At 41.2% G+C, this 26,874-nt stretch overlaps 1 long non-coding RNA gene across 1 annotated transcript in view; it reads left to right on the top strand.

Annotated features, from left to right (window-relative positions):
* Positions 1 to 26,874, top strand: part of LOC128695568 (uncharacterized) — a 95,217-nt gene that overhangs the window by 10,675 nt on the left and 57,668 nt on the right. Inside the window, exon 2 of the long non-coding RNA XR_011393063.1 lies at positions 16,820 to 16,892. This is a non-coding gene — a long non-coding RNA (uncharacterized lncRNA). The remainder of the gene's footprint in view (positions 1 to 16,819; positions 16,893 to 26,874) is intronic.

Here is a 26,874-nt window from a genome sequence, read left to right as displayed (position 1 = left end):
TGGTTCAAGCTATGACTGGCCTTGACATTTGTGGGTAGTCTGTTCCATTCCTTTATTGCTGTACAATAAAAGGTGTTTGAAGCCTGGCCACTGACTGTGGGTACTACAAAGTTGTGCTCTCTCCCCCTAGTACTATGATTGCTGCGGTTCCCAACCTTGACAAAATTGACAGCAAGATATTCTGGACACTGTTTGTGAGCAATTTTATAAACATGATTTAGCTTCAGTTGTTTTACTCTGTCTTCAACATTCAGCATATCCAACTGCTGTAATTCATCCTGGCCTACATGTTCTCTTGGTCCCAGCCCCAGGATGAATCTTACGATTTTGTTCTGGGTGATTTGCAGTCTATCTTTCAGTTTTTTTGTCAAGGCAGAGTACCAAGAAGAGCAAGCGTAATCCATATGGCATTGTATAAGGGCTAGACATAGGGTCCTGCGAGCCTCAGTAGGTAGACACTGTGCTTGTCTATACAGGAACTTCAGCCTGGCATTCGCTTTCTTTACTACACTGTTCCCTATCAATTCTCCTGACATGCATGGGTCAAAGGGGATTCCCAGATATTTAACTGATGAAACCAAAGTGATGGACTCCCCATTACACTGAACATTAAAATTATTTACCCTTCTCAGTTTATGTTTCGTTCCAAAGAGAATGGCTTCAGTTTTCCCTAGGTGTAATGATAGTTTGTTGTCTACTAACCATTTGCTGCAGGACTCCAGTTCCAGTGTTAAAACATTAGCAATATCTTGTGGGTCTTTACCTGTCACTAACAGAGCACTGTCATCTGCATACAGTAGGAGTTTGCACTTGACACTGATAGGCATATCATTGACATAACATAAGAATAGTAAGGGACCCAGAATACTACCTTGGGGAACTCCACATGTTATCGGCAGGGGTTCTGATTCCGTTTTGTTGATTTTGACTATTTGTCTCCTGTTGCTAAGGTAGGACTTAAACCAGTCTACAGAACCTATACCGATAGATTGAAGTTTATTACATAATATATTGTGGTTGACAGTATCGAAGGCCTTTTGCAGGTCTAAGGTTACCATACCTATGAGGTTCCCTTTTGACATTTCAGTTCTCAGGTAATCCATCAGATTAATAAGGGAGGTATCGGTTGAGTAGGATCTTCTAAAGCCCGATTGATAGCTATGGAGAATGCTGTTGTCATTAAGGTACTTAACTACTTGAGAATACACCGCCCTCTCCAGAATTTTAGATATTATACTGAGTATACTAACAGGTCTATAGTTGCTTACATCAGACCTATTATTTTTCTTGAAGATAGGAGTAACTCTGGCCTCCTTGAACCCCTCCGGTACGGTATTAGTGGTGATTGATAGATTTATTATGTGAGCAATAGGGATTGACAGTTCAAAAGCACCATCTTTTAGGAACTTAGATGGGATGTTATCAGGGCCTGTGCTCTTAGTTGGGTTTAACCTGCTTAGTTCTTTTTGAATGAAGTCATGAGATACACTTACTAGTTGACAACTGTTTGGGGTTACCCCTTTATTGGTATAGTATGTTTGAAACTTATCAGAGTCTGTGTTAAAGGTATTTGATGCAGCTGGTAGTTTACTTACTAGTGTTGATGCAACAGATGTGTAGTAGGAATTAAAGCAATTTGCCACCTTAGATGTTTCGTGGCATACCTCATTATCGATAGTGAGTACTATGTTAGACCTATCTACTGGCTTATGGCTATATCCCAACTGTTTTAGTTGTTGCCAGAGCTTTCTGGGGTTATGCTTATATTCTTCAATTTTTGAGCAATAGTGCTTTGCCTTTGCTCCTTTTATAAGCCTCTGTACTCTGTTCCTCACCCTTTGGAATTCATTTAGTGCTGCAATATCCTGTCTGTTTGCTTTAAATCTTTTTTAGCAGCTGGTCTCTGAATTTCATATTATCTAATATCTCAGTAGTCATCCAGGGTTCAGTTCTTCGTTTAATCCTAACCTCTTTAACTGGTGCAATATTATTAAGAATGGTAGTGAACATTGTTTTGAATTTTTCCCAGGCATCGTTTACGTCCGTGCAACTTGTTATCTCTGTCCAGTCACAATTGTGTAGCCTATTTACCAGTGTTTCTTTACTGTAGTTTCTAGTTGACCTCATTTTTATTGTCCTGTGTAGGCCTATCCTATCCCTAGTGATTTTCCTGGTGCAGTAAATGATGAAATGATCACTAAGACCTGTGGTAATGACGCATGACTGACTAATGTTCTCAGCGCGGTTGCAAAGTATGTGGTCAATTAGGGTGGCTGAGAACTGTGTGATCCGGGTTGGTTTATTAATTAGTTGGGTGTAGCTATTTAATCCTAGAATTTGCTTATACCTTTTGCATAGCCCGTTATTCTGTTGCTGAAAACAGATATTGAAGTCGCCCAGTATTATTGTTTCGCAATTGCTTTCAACTCCGGACAAGACTCTGGAAAAGTCTTCTAAGAACTGGTCCTGGGTAGGAGGGCGGTAACTAGTTCCTACTAAGATGGGTTTGGTCTTGGGAAGCAGCACTTCAAACCATAGAATCTCCAGTTTATTGTTATTTAAATCAGGTCTTGGGTTGTATGCTAAGTCATTTCTAATGTAGGCACATACTCCACCGCCCTTTCTGTTCCTATCTAAGCGTTTTATATTGTAACCTTCTATTTTGACCTCGTCGTCAGTCACCGTATCATCCAACCAAGATTCAGAGATGGTTATAACTGCCGCCCTAATTTTGTTAGCTAGAATCCTAATCTCTGCCAATTTAGGAAGAAGTGATCTTGCATTGACATGAATAAAGTGAAGGCCTGTTTTCATAAAACAATCATAATCATCAATATATGGCAATGGGTCATTTGTATTAAAATTAGGTAAATCAATGTCATCACTGCTAAAGGGTAACTGTGCCAAAGTGCATTTGTTAAATATCCAAACAAATCTTAATCTTAACCCTTCACTTAATCTAACATTATCCCCCTCGAGGGAGGTTCCGTGACGCCAGTGAGGATGCTCTTGGTCCAAGAAATTGGGCCTGACCTGCCCTTGGATCGAACATTATTGCCTCCCTCCTCTCTCCCTATATACAAAGGCTCTGCTTGACACCTACGGGTTTATCATGCTCCATAAATATGATAATACTAATAACTGCAGGAAAGAGAATAACCAGTTCTTTGCTCCTAACAAATTAGTTACCCTCTAAGACATGTTTTCCTCGGAATGAAAAGAAAATTTCAGATTAGATACCGTTTTAGTGAAAACAGGAAAATAAATTGTAGGAATGCAAGAACACTACACGAGAGCGATTGACCCATACTAGGCAGGTCTAACTCATATCTAGCCATAGGTGAGTGCAACTAGGTGAGTACAGTCATATAACAGTCCAACCTGTAATATAAATTGAAAGTAGATAGTATTTTTAAGATTAGGATTTTAATTTTCTTGAGACAAGGAGGGGGAGAATCCCAGCGTTTAAGGGAGAGACAGTGAATGAGAACGAATGACAGAAAGCAAGGAAGTGAAAGAGAGAGTGAGGGAGAGCAGAGAGAGAGCAACAAAGAAAGATTAAGTACGTATAAACTTAAGCACATAGTTTAATATAGGGGTAGCCGGAGGGACTGTTGTAAGGATGAGTCAACCAAGATATGATCATGCTAGCGCCATAAATGTTATCACAGGTTTTCAGACTCTTAAATTTATATCTTAAGTTGAATGTGTGTAGTTATCTATTGGTAATTACGTATTTGAATTTGAAGCGGTGAACTCTACCTCTAACCCTACTATGAAATATACTGGTGAATTTTTTTTTGTTTCAGAACCCTTGATTTAACCCCCCTTACACTTTGTCATTGTTCACATTATTCTACTTCTTTGCCACTCCCATGTTTAAATGTGTTCTGATATCTATGGCATGTTTGGGAAAGTAACTTCTAACAGCACCCCCTGGCTCTTACTAACTCTTTGGTAAAAATATATCCTCGTCTACGCCCTGGATTATTTTTCTGTGATTATATTCCCTCTTTGTTCTTCGGTAATTCAGTGACCGAAAGTATAGCTCTCGTTTTTTTTTCTCAGCATATGTCCCTCAGCATGGACACCAAGCTGAATTTTCTTTGGATATTCAAAAAGGATGGGTACAGAAAGGATATGTATTAGAGGAGGGAGGTGGTGGGTGAAGGCAGGAATGTGGGAGGGAAAGAGGAAAGGCTGATCACCTCACTTGTAGTGTCGATAATTCCACTTAATTCCCATGGTATCTACCTTGCGAATTTCTTGTTTTAATTCACCCCTTGTTTCCAAGAAAATATAATTTATTAGCGTATTCTCTCTATTAGTCTTCCTACCCAGGTTTGTCATATAGGACCCCAATGGAAATAAGTCACTCTGTCTGACTTTTTTGGGTTATCCTAGGTTCTCTACACATATGCTGCTATGTATGATAATTCTATGTAACTGTATTTGTGTATACCTGAATAAACTTACTTATTATCAGATATATTCTCATCCTATCAAGATTTTCGCGGTCTCCGCTTTCATGACCAAATCTGCATACTTCGGTATCCCATCCTCCATTTTCATATAAAAATCCATTTCTCCTGTGCATGAAATAGGGCCATCTTGAGGTGAGTAATAGTAACTTAAGGTCTGATGTAGCAGAACCTTTGAAGCCTCGTCATTGGCGGTCCTTACCCTGAGCCGCTAATGTCCCTGCTGACTCTGTGTTGTCAACTTTCCCCTGGAGCTACTGACGACGATGCTGTCACATTAATAGTGTCTTTTAACTTATGACTTAGAATTAGGATAGAGTTTGGATTGAAACTCGTATACCTGAATCTATATTATTTAGATTGCTATCATAATATATAGTATGACATTAAACTATTTATGATAGCCGTAGATGGTATTGTTAGCAACAAAATGTTAAATTCCCTGATAATTTGCTGTGATGTTACTAGGCAGTGAAAAGCTCTGATGTTTTCGGCAGAGTATTTTCTCCTATCCCTTTCCTCCTCCTCCTCCTCCTCCTCCTCCTCCTCCTCCTCCTCCTCCTCCTCCTCCTCCTCCTCCTCCTCCTCCCCATAACTGACAGAGATGTAGTCATATCACTAAATCATTATTCGCAGACAACACTAGAATTTGCATGATTATCATTCACTACAAACGGATATAAAACAAGTCTTCCAGTAGTCCACAGAAAACTATAATGTTCGGCGAGGGGCAAATTTCAGTTCCTCTGTTATGGAGAACTTAGGGAAATGAAAACTAGAAAGGAGTATTAAACACGTTGAAACCACACAATAAAACAAAAAACTAACATGAAGGACTTAGGGGTGATAATGTCAGAAGATCTCATGTTCAAGGATCACAACAGTCGCCACAATCGCGCAAGGAAAATGATAGGGTGAATAATAAGAATTTTCAGAACGAAGGATGCCAAGCCAATGATGATCCTCGTTAAATCTCTTGTTCTTTCTTGGCTGGAATGCTACTGACTAGTACTAGCTCCTAAGGCAGGCGAAATTGCTGATGTAGAAAATGTACTGAGAACTTTCACCGCATATAAGCTGTAATCTCTGTTAAACACTTTAATTACGGGGAACGTTTACACATATTTACACATGGAAAAGTCCTAGAGGGACTGGTCCCAAATCTACATACATAAATCACTCCCTACGAAAGAAAATGGCTCGGGAGACTATGCAATATACCCCTAATGAAAAGAAGGGACGCCATGAGTACACAGACAACAAAATAAGTATAAGGGGCCCAAGACTATTCAACAACCTTCCATTATACATAAGGGGGATTATTAGTAGACCCTTGGCTGTCTTCGAGAGGGAACTGGGTAGGTTTCTAAAGTCAGTTCCTGACCAGCCTGTCTATGGTTCGCAGGTTGGACTGCGTGCAGCCTGCATGTAACAGCCTGGTTGATCAGGCCCTGATCCACCTTGTGGCCTGGTCATAAATCAGGCCACAGGGGAGTTGACCCTCGGAACAGCCTCCAGGTAATTTGTAACTCAATGTTCTTATGTTATCTGCTGCATTAACGTTTTTGTGTGTTGTCCTTCCTCTGCTAGTGTTGGTCTAGGTTTAGTCTTGTCTATCTCCATTGCTTAGTATGGAGTGTTTTAATTTTAGCAACTGGTATCTTTAAAACATATTCCTTCACAAATCCCTACAAGTATTCAAATGGCGTAATATCAGGGAGCCACGAGCGCCGTTTGATGGGGTCACCGGGAAAAAAATATGGACGCTCGCTGTCTCCTGGAATTTACCCCACCAAGTGCAAAGTTATGAAGCTTGGGGAAGGACAAAGCAGACCGCAGATGGAGTACAGGCTCGGGGGGAAAAGGCTTCAAACCTCACTTAAGCAGAAGGACATTTGGGTGCGTATCATACCGAACATATTCCATCGCATCACTCAAATAACTGCTGCAGTAAATCCGCGTTTGGCAAATCTAAAAAGAGCTTTTCGACATCAAGTAAGGAGTCATTCACGAAACTGTACACCGTGTATGTCAGGCCCATATTGGAGTACACAGCACCAGTACGGAACTCACACCTGGTCAAGCATATCAAGAAATTGGAGAAAGTGCAGAGGTTTGCAACAAGGAGAGGTTAAAGGAACTCAACCTGATGAAACTGGAGGACAGGACAAGGGGGAGGGGGTATGTGATATGATAACGACGTACAAAATACTTAGAATTGACAGAGTGAACAGTGAGAGACGGTTTCAGAGATGGGAGATAGGAGCAAGAGGGCACCACCGGAAGTTGAAAACTCAGATTCATAGGTATGCTAGGAAGTATTTCTTCAGCTTTAGAGTTGCTAGGAAGTGGAACAATCTGGAGAGTGAAATGGTAGAGGCAGGATCCATAAATAGCTTTAAGAAGAAGTATGATAAGGCTCTTGAAGCCAGGAGTTGACCTAGTAGCGACCAGCTAATAGGCAGGGATAAGAGCTGTGACTCGACCCCCTGCCAGCACATAGACGAGTGGGTATAAGGAGTTCCCACACACATATACGCACGCGCGCACACGCACACACACACACACACACACACACACACACACACACACACACACACACACACACACACACACACACACACACACACACACACACACACACACACACGCACTTATATACAACAGGCCAAGTGTCTAATCGACATGTGCCTAGGACAGAATGGTAACTAACACACACATCTAGAAAGGAATGATCTCATCACCAGCAGACAACATGGTTTCAGAGACGGGAAATCCTGTGTCACAAACCTACTGGAGTTCTATGACATGGTGACAGCAGTAAGAGAAGAGAGAGAGGGGTGGGTGGATTGCATATTCTTAGACTGCAAGAAGGCGTTTGACACAGTACCACACAAGAGATTAGTGCAAAAACTGGAGGACCAAGCAGGAATAACAGGGAAGGCACTGCAATGGATCAGGGAATACTTGTCAGGAAGACAGCAGCGAGTAATGGTACGAGGCGAGGTGTCAGAGTGGGCACCTGTGACCAGTGGGGTCCCACAGGGGTCAGTCCTAGGACCAGTGCTGTTTCTGGTATTTGTGAACGACATGACGGAAGGAATAAACTCCGAGGTGTCACTGTTTGCAGATGACGTGAAGTTGATGAGAAGAGTTCATTCGATCGAAGACCAGGCAGAAATACAAAGGGATCTGGACAGGCTGCAGACCTGGTCCAGCAACTGGCTCCTGGAGTTCAATCCCACCAAGTGCAAAGTCATGAGGATTGGGGAAGGGCAAAGAAGACCGCAGATGGAGTACAGTCTAGGGGGTCAGAGACTACAAACATCACTCGAGGAAAAAGATCTTGGGGTGAGTATAACACCAGGCACATCTCCTGAAGCGCACATCAACCAAATAACTGATGCAGCATATGGGCGCCTGGCAAACCTCAGAACAGCATTCCGACATCTTAATAAGGAATCGTTCAGGACCCTATACACCGTGTACGTTAGGCCCATATTGGAGTATGCGGCACCAGTTTGGAACCCACACCTAGCCAAGCATGTAAAGAAACTAGAGAAAGTGCAAAGGTTTGCAACAAGACTAGTCCCAGAGCTAAGAGGTATGTCCTATGAGGAGAGGTTAAGGGAAATCAACCTGACGACACTGGAGGACAGGAGAGATAGGGGGGACATGATAACGACTTACAAAATACTGAGAGGAATTGACAATGTGGACAAAGACAGGATGTTCCAGAGACTGGACACAGTAACAAGGGGACACAGTTGGAAGTTGACACATGAATCAAAGGGATGTTAGGAAGTATTTCTTCAGCCACAGAGTAGTCAGGAAGTGGAATAGTTTGGGAAGCGATGTAGTGGAGTCAGGATCCATACATAGCTTTAAGCAGAGGTACGATAAAGCTCATGGTTCAGGGAGAGTGACCTAGTAGCGACCAGTGAAGGGGCGGGGCCAGGAGCTTGGACTCGACCCCTGCAACCTCAACTAGGTGAGTACAACTAGGTGAGTACACACACACACACACACACACACACAAACAATGTTTTTCTCATTCTCCTGTTTCCTTGACCTCTAACTCCCCGTTTGATCCATTTCTTAGGCTAAGGTTATTGTTATATTTTGAAAAAGGAAGAGTGGCTGATTCAGTGATTTACGGATAGTGAAAGATAAATTAGCGGTGGATTTAGTGTGATACTTAAGTTCCGGTCTCACGTGATGATAATGGCCAATGATAATCACCAAGTCCTTTTCACTCCCTGATATTTGCAGCTCCCCCATCCCCCATGCACTGTTACTCTATTCTTTCTGTCATCTACTGAGTTCTACATCGCGCAGATCGACTCGGGATGTAAGAGCACAGCTTAACGATAAATGATTTTTTTGGTAGAGGTGAAATAACAGAGAAATGAAACTTATCCTGAGGAAAATTCCAGACATTTGTGTTGCACTCGGGCAGTTATGGAACAAATTAAGCAACTGCAATGCCTATAGATGTTAACAGTCGATGAAGGTTCGATATTTAAAGTTTGGAGAAGCTGGTAATTTGCATTTCTTTAATTCGTAAAAAAATTATAGTACATTATAATTTCAGACGTAAGATAAGAGTGAGATTAAATGCAATCAGAAACTTGTTCACACAGGCTAGCTGACACTAATTTCATCTTAGCAGGTTCATCCTGCACAAGAGACAAAAGGTGAAAGTTTGCTGCAACGCAAACTTGTATTTACATGTTGAAGCATTGAGATGTGTGTGACTCAGTGCTCACTCGTTGTAACATGTGAAGCTTGTGTTGGGAGCTACTCTAGGGATGTCCACCTCCACATCAGCATCCATGGTTGCTTGATTTACTGGGTGTGAAGCCTGTTGACTACGTGAAGGTCATTAAAGCTGCATATAACCAGTTCACCACCAGTCAAGAATACTTTAACCCCTAAACTTGGGATGAAAGTAAACTCTTAGGGTATACACATAGAGATAACACCCAGGATATATATAGGATATACACACATCTGTACGTGTTGGGAGTGGCAGAATGGTGAGGGAGGTCAGCTCTGACCATTCTCCTCTCTACCAAAACACGTCCCCACATGCAAGGCCCTGCACCTGTTTTCTCCGCTACCACCCATCCATTCCTGGCATATTTTATATAATGCATAACGTATCGCAATTTCGTACCTAGTGATACGGATTTTTATTCGGGTATTAAAAGAGTATTATGTAAACTGGCGCATTCGTATCATTCGAGAATAAACTTACGGGAGGGCTTAATCCTGTGTTTAATTCATACTTGTGTGAATCCGGGCTTGTGAATGCCAGCGGGTGTCGTCACTATTGTCTTGACACGTCGCCCACACTGCTACGTCACCCCCACCTCTAAATGGCCCACATGCAGGCTTACTCAGTCCGGCTCCGCGTCTCGACATGGTGTCTCCAACTGCAGTTCTCTCCTCCAGGTGCCTGTCATCCTAGTATTAATTTCTCAGTAGAACCCCTTTCAAATGAGTCTTTACAGAATTTTATATCTTTCCCTTCGTAACATAAAAGAAAATTTTACATATACATTGGTATGACTCACTCCCTCACTTGTGGAGTGGACGCTTGATCCTGATTCTGTACAGGTGTTCAATTTATCAGTGGTCGTGTTAGTGATAATAAGTGACGAAGCACGTAAGAGTGGCTACAGATAAGGTAAGTTCTTGATCACTGTGTCAGTAACAGGTGTGGAACACCTCAGGTTTAGCGCGCAGGTTAGTTGTGGCTCTATATTGTATGTCATAGTGTTTTAGGCACGTGACAGTGTGTTGTTATAGCAGCATATCTGACAGTATTTTGTTATAGCAACATCTCTGACTCTAGTTTAATGTAGCAGTATATGACGATACTGTATTGTTGCAAAATATTTTGTTAATGAAGCTTTTATTTTTTGTTTACGCCCCGGCCGCCTCCCACAAAGGTAGGGTGACTACAAAGAAGAAATCACTTTCACTGTCATTCGTTCAGTCACTGTCTTTCCAGAAGTGCGCCTAATCACAGTTCAGATGACCCTACAAACCACAGTATCCCCACTTTTCTTGAGTGCAGGCACTGTAGTTTTTCACTTTCAGGACTAAAGTCCAGCTAACCGATTTCCCTAAATCCTTTCATAAATGTTACCTTGCTCACACTCCACCAGCACATTAAATCATAAAAACCACTTGCCTCCACACACTCCTATCAAACACGCTCATACAAGCCTGTTTTATGTCCAAGCCCCTAGCACTTAAAACCACCTTTATCCCCACGAACCTTTCTTAGGACGACCCCTACCCCTCCACTCCTATTTTTTCTTCATCCTCTATAAATGTCCAGTTCACCTCAACCATTCCTCAGCCCTCTGAAGAATACTTTTGGTAACTCCACACCTCCTAATATCATCCAAATTCCGAATTCTCTTCACAATATTCTCACCACACATTGCCCCCAAACACATCTCTACCGCCTCGAGCTTCCTTGCCGCAACATTCGCAACCCATGCTGCACACCCGTGCACCTGTGTTGCTACCACTGCATTCGTACTCCCTTTTGCCTCCTTGGATCAACTTCTTTGTCTCCACAAATGCCTCAGTGCACCACCCACATTTTCCCTTCGTCAGTTCAATGGTGCACTTCATCTTCATAGAACCATCAGCAGACAAGTCCATCCTCAAATATCTGAAAATATTTACTTCATATTCCCTCCTATCTCTCACGGTATATATTTTTTGATACACTCATAATCTTGCTCTTTTATGTGTTTATTTTTATTTTATTTTTACATAACTTCTAACAACCTTTGCAACATCTCTTCCGAACAAGAACATAAGAAAGAAGGAACACTGCAGCAGGCCTACTGGCCCATGCGAGGCAGGTTCAAGTCCCCTACCAGCTTAATCAAGCCAATGACCCAACCTAGACAGGTAAGGTCACATTCACTTAAGGAAGGAGCACGGTATCAGACCTAGTAGCACAAGCTAGTCGGGTCCAACTCGCACCCACCTACATCCACTCGTGTATTTATCTTACTTATTTTTAAAACTACACAACGTTTTAGCTTTTACGACGGTACTCGGGAGTTTGTTCCACTCATCGACAACTCGATTACCAAACCAGTGCTTTCCTATATCCTTCCTGAATCTGGACTTTTTCAACTTAAAACCATTGCTGCAAGATCTGCCTTGGCTAGATATTCTTAGCATGGTATTTACATCCCCTTTATTTATTTCTGTTTTCCATTTATACACCTCAGTCATATCCCCCCCTAATTCTACACCTTTCTAGAGAGTGCAGATTCAGGGCCCCCAGTGTATCCTCATAGGGAAGGTTTTTGATACATGGGATCAACGTTGTCATCCTCCTTTGTACGTTTTCCAGAGCATTTATATCCATTTTGTAATATGGTGACCAAAACTGCAGCATGATCTAAATCAGGCGTAACCAAAGATATATAGAGTTGAAGAACAACCTGAAGACTCCTATATACCAGTTACGTCTTTTATACTGGTTGGTATAGCACTTACACTGTTACACTGACTCGCATTTCAACCAGTCTTGTGACACGATGGTCTATGTTGTAAACTCACACACATGGTTAGGGTTGTTACACATACACGTTTATCTTGCAGTAACATTTATTTAACCCTTGTATCTGGAGCGGTGGTGGGTATTGTAGTCACATATTTTAACTACATATCTAGCATAGAAATTTTGTGTTTCCTATAATTGGACTTGCCTAACATGGGCAGTAGACCTACTCCAGTGTTTCATTATTCGTATGCGAGATATTTGGTAGGGTAGTTAATATTTTAGTCACACGCATGACACACTGGTTTGTAGTGTAGTCATATCTGATACTTGTTACATCATTATATGTCGCATATATATATATATATATATATATATATATATATATATATATATATATATATATATCTATATATATATATATATATATATATATATATATACTTTTTTTAGACCCGAACACAAAATGGCTTATTATATATCCACACGCTTCACAAAATAGTTTATATTTCAGCAACACTTCTCACATAATAGTTTTCGTTGCAGTAAAACCTTTTGTTCAATGTATTACAGGATCGCATGTGACTATATTTCTGCCATTCTTTTGATGCACAAGTAATGGCTAGCGTTGTAGCTACACAAACCGGGATGAGTTGCAGCTCCCATCCTTGCTGACAGCGGGTTGTTTTGAAGATTCGCACAAGTATGGACTATAACGTCATGCCTGATGCCGTGCTAAGTGGCCATAAACGTAATTTCTATCGTTTACGACCATCTAGCATGTCTTTGAGCTGACTTTGCACACCGGAGCCTACGACGGCAGGACGGAACAGAGAAAACTCCGTCGCACCCATCATCACCACCACGTAATGGGAATATTCTGTTAATTCTAAATTAGGTATCCACGAAGGGGTAACTTTAAGAGGTTGCTAGAATTGTTTTTTTCTTACAGCTTTTCGATTTTATTTTGCTCATTATTCGACAACACCCCGTCCAACCGGCTTCAGATTTTCAACATGTGTTTACATAAGAACATAAGAAAGGAGGAACACTGCAGCAGGCCTGTTGGCCCATTACAGTTGTGACCGGGTGTGGACTTGTGAATTGCTCATTACTTTGTAATTTGTTCATGATTGTAACTGTGGAAAATTACATTTATCTGAATGTATCATTATGTACATAACAGTAAATGAACATAGATAATTATTATTTATCAGTTAGACAAGTAGGAATTTGGGACACCTAGGTGGCAAAAAATGTCCCCCTTCGATACCTACCACTGTCATATCCACAAGTTGCTTTGGACCCATTAATTACAAATAAAATATGTATCACCAGGAATGTTGGTAAATATATAAATTTGTGGACTGTATATTAAAAATAATAAATGATTATATATAGACACATATACATAACAGAAAGAGAATGTTTTAATATCACTCGCCAATTTGACTGGAGATTAAGGTGTATCATACTCAGAAAACCTCACTAACTAAATTTATGAAAACACTGGCCAGAATTATAACATAAATCTAAATAGCTTATCTGAGGTTCCTGGAGCTGTCTTGTCCAGTCGCCTGATGTCTCAAGTTATGCAGGAATGCACATCCAACAATTTCGCTTCCTATTTGAGAGGTGTCAACCCAATTTTACCTCTAGAGCACGAAAATTCTTCACATTATTAACAAATGTCTGTTACTCTCAATTCAAAACAAACAACAATGGCCAGTGTCGTCTGCGCAGGCGCAGGTTCCCATTTTCGATAACGTAATTTATTAAATACAATATAGGCCATCTATTTACCTATAAATTACCGTGTTTCTGGAAAATATGTACAGTACCTGGGAGTGATCATGTCGGAGGATCTCACCTTCAAGGACCATAACATTGTATCAATCGCATCTGCTAGAAAAATGACAGGATGGATAATGAGAACCTTCAAAACTAGGGATGCCAAGCCCATGATGACACTCTTCAGGTCACTTGTTTTATCTAGGCTGGAATATTGCTGCACACTAACAGCACCTTTCAAGGCAGGTGAAATTGCTGACCTAGAAAATGTACAGAGAACCTTCACGGCGCGCATAACGGAGATAAAACACCTCAATTACTGGGAGCGCTTGAGGTTCCTGAACCTGTATTCCCTGGAACGCAGGCGGGAGAGATACATGATTATATACACCTGGAAAATCCTAGAGGGACTAGTACCGAACTTGCACACAAAAATTACTCACTACAAAAGCAAAAAGCTTGGCAGACGATGCAACATCCCCTCAATGAAAAGCAGGGGTGTCACTAGCAAGTTAAGAGACCATACAGTAAGTGTCAGGGGCTCGAGACTGTTCAACTGCCTCCCAGCATACATAAGGGGGATTACCAACAGACCCCTGGCAGTCTTCAAGCTGGCACTGGACAAGCACCTAAAATCGGTACCTGACCAGCCGGGCTGTGGCTCGTACGTTGGTTTGCGTGCAGCCAGCAGTAACAGCCTGGTTGATCAGGCTCTGATCCACCAGGAGGCCTGGTCACAGACTGGGCCGCGGGGGCGTTGACCCCCGGAACTCTCTCCAGGTAAACTCCAGTATTTTCCACAGTAACCATGTATAGACGTGTAGATGATTCATTACCTGTGTAACTTGGTCATGATTATGACCAGATTTACCTGGAGTTCATTACCTATTCAACTTGTAGATTGTTCAGCTATTTAAACTTTGGGGCCCAGTCCCTGTACCCATTATGTACCTCTGTAATCTTTTTGATTACCGCCCACAGAATGGGTATGGGGTGCATAATAAACATATTTGGATTGTAAAGGACCTGCCTAGTATGGGCCAACAGGCATGCTGCAGTGTTCCTCCTTTCTTATGTTCTTAAACTAAGTAACCTTGCCCAAGTTCTATAACTGCATTGGGTCCCGGCCTTAACAAAATTTGCAGTAAGATGTTGGGGACACTGGTTGTGAGCAATTTTATAAAACGTAATTTAGCTTTACTTGTTGTACTCTGTCTCCAACATTCAGCATAAGATATTCATTTTTTTTATTCAATAACTAAAGAATGCTTCTTCTGACTGGCTTCAAAATATTATTGACGATACATTCTATAATAAGGATGATAACCCATGAGCTCACCCCGAATACGTGTAAATTTGAAATTTTACTGAAATAGTTAAAAAACTTGAAAACGTGGGAATCAGGTCATTTATTAGAGAATGCCTTTTCTAATCGGTTTCAAACTTTTACCAACGTAATGTATCTTGGGTAAGATTCACGTGACTTATTTGCATGCAAGAGTAAAGTGTCTGTGGCATTTAAAGCGCTCTTGAGTGATAAAATGCATATAGTGTACACTTATTACTTGCCTTAAAATATTTGTAGTCTTAATGGTCAGGGGCCCGAGACTGTTCAACTGCCTCCCAGCATAAGGGGGATTACCAATAGACCCCTGGCTGTCTTCAAGCAGGCACTGGACAAGCACCTAAAGTCAGTACCTGACCAGCCGGGCTGTGGCTCGTACGTTGGATTGCATGCAGCCAGCAGTAACAGCCTGGTTGATCAGGCTCTGATCCACCATGAGGCCTGGTCACAGACCGGGCCGCGGAGGCGTTGACCCCGGAACTCTCTCCAGGTAAACTCCAGACATATATAAAACCACGAATGAGTGGTATTTAATCAATAACAGTGCGACTAACCGAGGACACAAACCCATGTCGTTTTGACCTGCCTCATGGTAAACGAAAATCACATGATGCTCTAACCCACAGGACCACCAAATCCTACAAGAATCACACACCCAGCACAGCTAGGTGTTTTACCATGATCCAAGGACATACGGTGGTGTGGGTGCCTCTGAGCTAATTTCATTCTACCCCCTGTTTGGTGTACTAGCCTACACAAGCAGTATATATACATGTATTATTGTAACCACAAACGAGTGGTATTTAATCAATAACAACACTGCGACTAGCCGAGGACTCGAACCCATGTCATTTTGGCTCACCTCATGGTGAGCAAAAATCACAATGCTCTAACCCACAAGACCACCAAATCCTGCAAGAATCATGCACCCACCCCAGCTAGGTGTTTTACTGTGATCTGAGGACATACGGTGGTGTGGGTGCCTCTGAGCTAATTTCATTCTACTACCCATTTGGTGTACTAGCCTCCACGAGCAGTATGTATATTATTGTAACCACGAAAGAGTGGTACAGTATTTAATCAGTAACAACACTGCAAGTAGCCGAGGACTTGAACCCATGTCGTTTTGGCCCGCCTCGTGTAGGATTTGGTGGTCCTGTGGATTAGAGCATCATGTGATTTCACTCTCTATGAGGCGGGCCAAAACGACATGGGTTCGAGTCCTGGAGATGGGAAGTATAGTGTCTACACCCTGAAGGAGGGGTGTTAATTTTGCAGTTTTATAACTGTAGTGTAAGTGCACCTCTGGCAAGAAACTGATGGAGTGAATGATGGTGAAAGTTTTTCTTTTTCAGACCACCCTATCTTGGTGGGAAACAGCTGATGTGTTAAAAAAAATATTCTTATTTGCTGTATTAGTAGCTTTCCTTTGGTATTAAAAGCATATTTTTATTCATAATCAGGTAGAGTTAAGAAATTACCCTGTTAAAAAATGAAAGGTGGATTTATGTATACCTTTATTAGCTGCAATAATACAAGTTTATTCTGGAACCAAAAATTTTCACATTTTTAATGTCCTATCTTACAAAAGTTTCTTTTAATTACTTTAGAACAAAATATTCAAAGAATGACTCCAACTAATGATGAAATATATTGCAGGTCAGCAGTGCAGTCTGCAGTGGAGTCGTATCTTCATTGCCAGAAACTTTAGCTACATGGCTTGTTACCTAAGGTAAATTCTGCATCCTAATTTTGATTTGAAGGGTGGGTGGTATAACTTGAAATACATTAGGTAAGTGGACACGGATTCATTTAATATAACATTTTTTTTTTGGCAACATTTTGCTCCCCAGGAATTTTGACAAAGCTCCTGGAGAGCGAAGCATTACCACAGTAAAGTGTCACATTAGTTTCATCTATGTCCATTTACCTAATATTCTGCTGGTAATTGAACTATTGTTACTAACTGAAAATATGGTTTTTAGCCTTAATTCTTAGTTTTGTGCTGTTATAAGGAGGGAAGCCATCAGCAAAAGTTAAATTTTGTTTACTTAGATTTTAGTAAGGCTTTTGATAGAGTTCCGCACCAAAGACTGTTAAAGAAAGTGGCAGCTCATGGCATTGGGGGAAGGGTGCTCTCGTGGATCGAATCATGGCTCACAGACAGGAAGCAGAGAGTGTCCATAAATGGGGTTAAATCCGAGTGGGGATCAGTAACAAGTGGCGTTCCACAGGGATCAGTCTTGGGCCCATTGTTCTTTATAATATATATCAATGATCTTGATGAAGGAATTACTAGTGATATGAGCAAATTCGCCGATGACACAAAGATAGGTAGGATAATTGATTCAAACGTAGATGTTAGGGAACTTCAGGAAGATTTAAACAAACTTTATTCTTGGTCAGAAAAGTGGCAGATGCAGTTCAATGTAGATAAATGCAAGGTTCAGAAGCTCGGGAGTTTACCTGGAGTTTACCTGGAGAGAGTTTCGGTGGTCAACGCCCCCGCGGCCCGGTCTGTGACCAGGCCTCCTGGTGGATCAGCCCCTGATCAACCAGGCTGTTGCTGCTGGCTGCACGCAAACCAGCGTACGAGCCACAGCCCGGCTGATCAGGAACTGACTTTAGGTGCTTGTCCAGCGCCAGCTTGAAGGCTGCCAGGGGTCTGTTGGTAATCCCCCTTATGTGTGCTGGGAGGCAGTTGAACAGTCTCGGGCCCCTGACACTTATTGTATGGTCTCTTAACGTGCTAGTGACACCCCTGCTTTTCATTGGGGGGATGGTGCATCGTCTGCCAAGTCTTTTGCTTTCGTAGTGAGTGATTTTCGTGTGCAAGTTCGGTACTAGTCCCTCTAGGATTTTCCAGGTGTATATAATCATGTATCTCTCCCTCCTGCATTCCAGGGAATACAGGTTTAGAAACCTCAAGCGCTCCCAGTAATTGAGGTGTTTTATCTCCATTATGCGCGCTGTGAAAGTTCTCTGTACATTTTCTAGGTCGGCAATTTCACCTGCCTTGAAAGGTGCTGTTAGAGTGCAGCAATATTCCAGCCTAGATAGAACAAGTGACCTGAAGAGTGTCATCATGGGCTTGGCCTCCCTAGTTTTGAAGGTTCTCATTATCCATCCTGTCATTTTTCTAGCAGATGCGATTGATACAATGTTATGGTCCTTGAAGGTGAGATCCTCCGACATAATCACTCCCAGGTCTTTGACGTTGGTGTTTCGCTCTATTTTATGGCCAGAATTTGTTTTGTACTCTGATGAAGATTTAATTTCCTCATGTTTACCATATCTGAGTAATTGAAATTTCACATTGTTGAACTTCATATTGTTTTCCGCAGCCCACTGAAAGATTTGGTTGATATCCGCCTGGAGCCTTGCAGTGTCTGCAATGGAAGACACTGTCATGCAGATTCGGGTGTCATCTGCAAAGGAAGACACGGTGCTGTGGCTGACATCCTTGTCTATGTCGGATATGAGGATGAGGAACAAGATGGGAGCTAGTACTGTGCCTTGTGGAACAGAGCTTTTCACCGTAGCTGCCTCGGACTTTACTCTGTTGACGACTACTCTCTGTGTTCTGTTAGTGAGGAAATTATAGATCCATCGACCGACTTTTCCTGTTATTCCTTTAGCACGCATTTTGTGCGCTATTACGCCATGGTCACACTTGTCGAAGGCTTTTGCAAAGTCTGTATATATTACATCTGCATTCTTTTTGTCTTCTAGTGCATTTAGGACCTTGTCGTAGTGATCCAATAGTTGAGACAGACAGGAGCGACCTGTTCTAAACCCATGTTGCCCTGGGTTGTGTAACATGGGTTTCTAGATGGGTGGTGATCTTGCTTCTTAGGACCCTTTCAAAGATTTTTATGATATGGGATGTTAGTGCTATTGGTCTGTAGTTCTTTGCTATTGCTTTACTGCCCCCTTTGTGGAGTGGGGCTATGTCTGTTGTTTTTAGTAACTGAGGGACGACCCCCGTGTCCATGCTCCCTCTCCATAGGATGGAAAAGGCTCGTGATAGGGGCTTCTTGCAGTTCTTGATGAACACAGAGTTCCATGAGTCTGGCCCTGGGGCAGAGTGCATGGGCATGTCATTTATCGCCTGTTCGAAGTCACTTATAAGTTAAATAATGTAGAACTTAGCCATACAGATTGCGAAAAGGACTTAGGTGTTATGGTAAGCAGCAACCTTAAACCAAGACAGCAGTGCCTAAGAGTATGTAATAAGGCAAATAGATTACTGGGATTTATATCAAGAAGTGTAACTAACAGAAGTCCAGAGGTCATACTGCAGCTTTATACATCATTAGTAAGGCCTCACCTAGATTATGCAGCTCAGTTCTGGTCTCCATATTACAGAATGGACATAAATTCGTTAGAAAACATTCAGTGTAGGATGACTAAATTAATACATAGCATTAGAAATCTTCCCTATGAAGAAAGATTGAAGACTCTTAAATTACATTCACTTGTTAAAAGAAGAATGAGGGGAGATATGATCGAAGTATATAAGTGGAAGATGGGTATTAATAAAGGGGATATTAATAAGGTCTCGAGGATGTCTCTCCAAGAGAGAACCCGCAGTAATGGATTTAAATTTGACAAGTTTAGATTTAGAAAGGACATAGGAAAGTATTGGTTTGGAAATAGGGTAGTTGATGAGTGGAACAGTCTACCTAGTTGGGTTATTGAGGCTGGGACTTTAGGTAGCCTCAAATTTAGGTTGGATAAATATATGAGTGAGAGGGGTTGGATTTGAGTGGATAGAGTTATCAGAGCTTATTTCTTGGGTAGCATTGAAAATTAGGTTGGACAAATGTTTTGTTAGTGGAATGGATTGTAAAGGACCTGCCTAGTATGGGCCAACAGGCCTGCTGCAGTGATCCTCCTTTCTTATGTTCTTAAATAAGATTTCATTCTGGTTTTAAACCCCGGAGGGTTAGCCACCCAGGATAACCCAAGATAGTCAGTGTGCCATTGAGGACTGTCTGTCTTATTTCCATTGGGGTCGTAACTCACACCAGTCGACTAACACCCAGGTACCTACTTGCTGCTAGGTGAACAGGACAACAGGTGTAAGGAAACGCATTAAAATGTTTCCACCCCGCCGGGAATTGAACCTGAGCCCTCCGTGTGTGAAGCGAGAGCTTTGCCGGCCAGGCCACGGGATACAGTGGACTGTGCTAATTATGTGACAGGACTGCCTGGGGATCAGGTAAAATATGGATTATAATTAATGATGATCTTCCATAGCCCAGTTGTGGAGGAGGCCTTTGATTTTATTTACTTGATAGGCTATTGTGTTAATCCTTGGGTACAGTTTCTTACAAAGCTGAAGATGCACCTGGTCATGTTTTTACTTATTCCATTTTGTTCATAATTTTTATGCCATTACATCATGGGTATATTTCATCAGCCTTTTGCTAGTTTTCCATTATGTGCAAAACCACATTCGTACTGTATAAGTGGTCTTGACAGTTGCAAGAGGTTAGAACATCCTGTTTTAAACTCATGGTCATGTTAATGTTGATGTTCCATGTGATTAAGATCTAATATCTTAGTATTCTTTCAAAGATTGTGATGTGTGACTGTATATGTCAGTGCTAATGGCCTATAGTGTTACGCAATTGTTTTTGTGCCATCTTTGTGAAGCGGGACTATGTCAGTTTTTTGAGAGCTTGTGGGATGATGTCTGTTTTTTAGTATAGAGTTCCAAGAGTCATGACCTGAGGCAGAGTGCATGGGCATGCTGTCAGTGCTTTCTGCAAAGTAAGGGAGGTTCACATCTTGTAAGAAACAGTATTTGAATTTTGTGTTGTGTTCATGAGAAATTTATATAAGTTGTCAATCTTAAGTTTGTTTAATGACTCAGTTTTATAAGATAAATGTGCTGTAAAAGGCACCTCAGACAGGGAAGAAACAGACAAAAGAAAACAGCCTTGTATCATGCTAAAACCGTCTCTTTTTATGTTTTTAAGGGCATATTCTTAGTAGCATCAAAAGTTGTTCAAATGGAGTGAGTTTTAGGGGTATTGTTTATTTATTTTTCATAATTTATGGTTATTTCTCCAAATTCTTTGCTTTTTCTCGTAAATTTTAGTTATTTCTCATTATTTTTGATAACTTTCAGTTATTTTTCGTATTTGTAGGTATTTTTCAAGATTTTTAGTTATTTTCCATTATGTCTTAATGAAAATATTAGCTTCCTCCATGAGGAATTACCTGGAAATTAAGGCCTTGTATGATGCTAAAATTATCTTATTTTGCATTTTTACATGTACTATATTCTGAGTAGCATAGAAAATAGTACGTCTGGTGTGATTTTAATGAAGTTTGAAAATCCTGCCGAAAATGGTGAAAAATGCTGAACTATTGTTCAGGGATTTTTTGGGGCGAAAAAACTTTATCTCAAAATGGAAAACGGTCATGATGACACTGTTGGATCAATTTCCCACCACAAACATGAAAAAAATCCTTTATACACTATACAGCTTTCATAAATGGTTAGGAGAGTTTTATAAGATAAATTTGCTGTAAAAGGCACCTCAGACAAGGAAGAAACAGACAAGAGAAAACAGCCTTGTATCATGCTAAAACTTTCTCTTTTTATGTTTTTAAGTGCTACTGACATTGGTTTTTGATAGTGGCAGTAGCTGATAGTGGTGGCAGTAGCTGATTGTAGTGCCAGTAGCTTGAGAAATTCTGTGACTACCCTCATTTGTAGAAAGAATATCAATTTTTTTTGTCATCTGCATCTGAATGTTATAGAACATTTCTAGTGACTCTTGAGCTCATCCTCTCAAGGCAGTGGTGTATACTCATGTTACTTATACTGTCTTCTAAATTTATTTCAATGTCTTGACATATCTGTTCCTAGTTAATATGTTTATGGTCGAAATTCTCATTGCAATTTATTTGACTGCTCAAATCTGATGTTCATGTATGTCTGCACTTAGATTAGGTTATGGCCTTTAGTTTAATGTGTTTGACTGTGTTGTTTCAAATTCTATGCATCCTATGGGCCTTCAGGTTATATGTTTTCCATGTACATTACAGTATTGAATGTGTGACTAATAGGTCAAGGTTATTTTTCAGTCTACCTGTAATCAGTTCTAGTACTTGCCGTTGAAGGCAAACTTGTTAAGTATTAAGTCAGTATGTGACTGTTCATGTGAACTACTGCCTGGGGCTTTTCTGTCAGTATGTGACTGTTCGTTAACTATTGCCTGGGACTTTCCTGTCACAGTGTTTCTTGAATTCTTGCATTTTTAGGAGTCTAAGTTGAGATTTCTAAGCACAGAGTTTTGGACCTGATTAGAATTTCTTATTGAATTATTGAATAACTTGGATATAATATACAGCAAGTATTCTTTTCTTATGTATTATGTCTCTCATTGTATAGTAATCATAATTTAGTTTTAAGGCTGCCAGAAATACCTTGCATAACAAGGGGCTTTCTATAAAGTAGTTTATATAAGTCAGTTTCCATAATTGTGTACTGTACAGTACTCCACTTTTTAGAAATAGTTTGTTTTGTTTTGAGGTAACAGAAAGGAAAACTACAGTGTGTAAGTCCTCAATTCTCCTGGCATTTAGTAGGTTGCTGAACATTAATTCATACTTTCCAGATTTTGCTCCTTTTTCATTATCAGTGTATGAACCTCTTGTGAGTATTGAACAAATTACAATTGGACAATTTACAGTGTCCCGTAGCTCGATTGCTAACACACTCAGCTAACACACTGAGGTCTGGAGATTGAATCCCCGGTACGGCTGGAAAACATTAGGACGTGTTTCGTTAAGACACCTGTTGTCCATGTTTGCCCATCAGTATAAAATGGGTACCTGGGTGTTAGTCGACTGGTGTGGGTCGCATCCTGGGGCAAAACTGACCTAATTTGCCTGAAATGCTCTGCATAACAAGCGGCTTTCTATATATACAGCCTCTCCTCACTTAGCGACGTACTCGTTTACCAACAACTCGGACTTACAACGGGCTTTCTGACCAGTATGCATACCAAAATAATGTATGTTAGAGCTAATTTCCTCTATTCTGTTTATTACAATATACAGTACACTACTGTATAAACATTTAAAAATACACCAGAAATGTTATAAATGGTGCAAAGGTAACATTAAAACACTGTAAAAGATGATTGACACAAACCCACTACCATTATAGTATGCTCCTCACTTAGAGACGAATTCGTTTACTGATAAGGTGTTAGGAACGGAACTCTGTTGTTAAGCGAGGACAGGCTGTAGTAGTATGTCATTGATGTCAGCTAGGCCTGTATACCTTGTACATGTACTTGTAGAAATCAAGATGTTGTTATATTATTATTATTAGTAGTAGTAATTCTAGAGGTGGTTGTTGACTTGGATATAGCATATGTAGAAACTTTTAGGATTTTTCTTTTTTTTTTTAAATTGTCTAAATGGTTTTTTGTCCCTTTTGTGCTTCTTCCATCAGGTTTGAAGATTTTAGTTCATGCTCTCTATCAGTAATATCTCACTATTCATTTTTAAGCAATTCAATAACCCTACTTCTTTCTGTACATTCTTCTGTGTTCTCTCAGTATTTGATCTCTTTGTAGCTTTCTCTGCAGAACATATTTTTACAGACCTTGTATACTTCTGTATTCAGCTTTTCCATGCAGTGGTGTGAGGTAAGGGAGTTTAAGACCATCATCCAGAGAATGTCTAATAGTTCTTTGTTTTGGCCTAGTCATTTCTCTGTTAAACTTAAATTTCCTGAACATCCCTTCACATCTTTGGTTCTCTATGCATGGATTTATGCTTATCTGTACTTCAGTGAGATTGTGAGCAGAGTATATTATATATTTGAAGTTGTCTCTGATTAGTTCCTCATTCTTTGTGAAGATCAAATCTTTTGTATTGTTATTTCTAGTAAGTTATCTGTTGGTTGAAGGAAGACTTTTCACAGAGCCCCAGTAGTTCTCCTGTACGTGTCTGTTGGATTTAAACGTTTCTAGGTATTATTTTAGGAAGGGCGTTTTATAACTGTAGTGTTTTATAACTGTGTGTTTTATAACTGGGAGTGATCATGTCGGAGGATCTCACCTTCAAGGACCATAACATTGTATCAATCGCATCTGCTAGAAAAATGGCAGGATGGATAATGAGAACCTTCAAAACTAGGGAGGCCAAGCCCATGATGACACTCTTCAAGTCACTTGTTCTATCTAGGCTGGAATATTGCTGCACACTAACAGCACCTTTCAAGGCAGGTGAAATTGCTGACCTAGAAAATGTACAGAGAACCTTCACGGCGCGCATAATGGAGATAAAACACCTCAATTACTGGGAGCGCTTGAGGTTCCTAAAACTGTATTCCCTGGAACACAGGTGGGAGAGATGCATGATTATATACACCTGGAAAATCCTAGAGGGACTAGTACCGAACTTGCACACGAAAATCACTCACTACGAAAGCAAAAGACTTGGCAGACGATGCAACATCCCCCCAATGAAAAGCAGGGGTGTCACTAGCACATTAAGAGACCATACAGTAAGTGTCAGGGGCCCGAGACTGTTCAACTGCCTCCCAGCATACATAAGGGGGATTACCAACAGACCCCTGGCAGTCTTCAAGCTGGCACTGGACAAGCACCTAAAGTCGGTTCCTGACCAGCCGGGCTGTGGCTCGTACGTTGGTTTGCGTGCAGCCAGCAGCAACAGCCTGGTTGATCAGGCTCTGATCCACCAGGAGGCCTGGTCACAGACCGGGCTGCGGGGGCGTTGACCCCCGGAACTCTCTCCAGGTAAACTCCAGGTAGTGCACCTCTGGCAAGAAAATGATGCAATGAATGATGGTGAAAGTGTTTCTTCTTTTTCGGGTCACCCTGCCTTGGTGGCAAGTGTTAATAAAAAAAAAGGATATTTTACAGTAGGTATGTGTTGTATGAAAGTTTTTTTGTACATGAATGGTATATAATACCGACAAGATGAGACTTAGATACATGGGCAACATCTTGGTATATTTATTTTAGACGTTTTGCCAGCCAGTGGCTTAATCAATACAGATTCAAGGACATGAATAGAAGACAGAAGAATTATAAACAAAAGATGAGGTAATTAGTCACTCAGCCTTGGAGTTGGTGTGAAGAGCACCATAGTCATGAAGATTCTGGTGCACAGGCAAGAAGGCTGGCACTTATATACTGACATCAGGTGGAAAGGGACGGGTAGCAATCGAGGGCATACTCACTGACAGGTGGAATTCTCCAGTGGAAGTAGGTCATACCCAAGGAATGGGTTAGTAGTAGTAGTAGCCATGAATGTTATGTAGATGTCCTCTGAACCAAGATTCCATGATGTTGCAGTGTCTTGACAAGTAGTACATACATGAATGGTATATAATACCGACAGGATGAGAATTAGACACTTGTGCAGCATCTCGGTATCTTTATTGTTGGTTTAGAAAGACACATAAGCAAACACTATAACATATTTATTAGAAAACGTTTCGGTCCTGGGACCTTGATCACTTCTAACATACAGAGGTAGAAAGACATTATATACATAGGCAGAGAGTGAGATGTGACGCACGTGACCTGAGGAATGTCATAAGAACATAAGAATGGAGGAACACTGTAGAAGGCCTACTGGCTCATGCGAGGCAGGTCTTTATCAAAACAACCTCTACCTATGATGAGGACGGGTAGACGATGAAATCATGTGACTCCTGTGTTGTTGGGTTGGTGCTGCTTAAGTATCATGTATGCCAATGTTTTTGAAATTTTGTAGTTTCCAGTGTTGTGTTCTATAGTGTCGGTGACGGCGATTAGTGAGGCTTCTAGGCACCGTCGGCATCTGAGGTCTGGTTCGGTGAGAATGAGTTGTGCCTCATTCCAGTTCATCAAATGCCCTGTGGAGTCTCTGTGGAGGACACAGGCGTACCTTACATCGTCTCTGTTAGAGGCATTTCGATGCTCATTTAGGCGGACTGCAAGATCTCTGCCTGTCTCGCCTACACATTTCTTGGGACAGAACCCACAGGGGATAGTGTAGACGACTGCTGTAGAAGTTAGAGGTGTGGGGCTGCGTTTCGTAGTGAGGTCTTTGATAGATGATGTGTTTATGGTGGAAACGTTGATGTTACTCATAGCAAGTGCCTGGCGAGTATTCGTGGCAACATCGCCACATGGGAGTACTATGAACTGTTTAGGGGGCTGTTCCATGGGCGGTTTGTTGAGGATAGCTTGTGCCTTGAGTCTGCAATATCGGATGAAGAAAGATGGGAACTGAAGACGTGTAAAGGCTTGTGTTATGTAAGTGCATTCTTCTTCTAGAAAACAAGGGCTGGAGATGCGAAGAGCTCTCAAGAAGAAGCCAATGAGGACTCCTCTCTTAGTGCGGGTGTCTTGGTGTGAATAAAAGTGTATAAGATCGTCCTTGTTGGTAGGTTTTCTATACACTTTGAAGAGAAGTTTGTCACTGTCGGGAGATCTGCACAGTAGAACGTTGAGGAAAGGAAGTTTGCCATCATTTTCGAGTTCAAGTGTAAACTTTATTGATGGTTCAACTGCATTGATCTTGTTGAGAAGGGCCTGGATATTGAGACGTCTCGGATAGAAAACCAATATATCATCAACGTATCTTAGCCAGGTAACGGTGTTGGGAATGAGGGTGCTGAATTTCTCTGTCTCCAGGTTTTCCATGAAGAGGTTGGCAAGCACAGC

Source organism: Cherax quadricarinatus, chromosome 42, assembly GCF_038502225.1.
Source record: "Cherax quadricarinatus isolate ZL_2023a chromosome 42, ASM3850222v1, whole genome shotgun sequence".
NCBI classification, from domain to species: domain Eukaryota; kingdom Metazoa; phylum Arthropoda; class Malacostraca; order Decapoda; family Parastacidae; genus Cherax; species Cherax quadricarinatus.
Note: the sequence above shows the minus strand (reverse complement) of the source record. Positions and strands in the feature narration are given on the sequence as shown.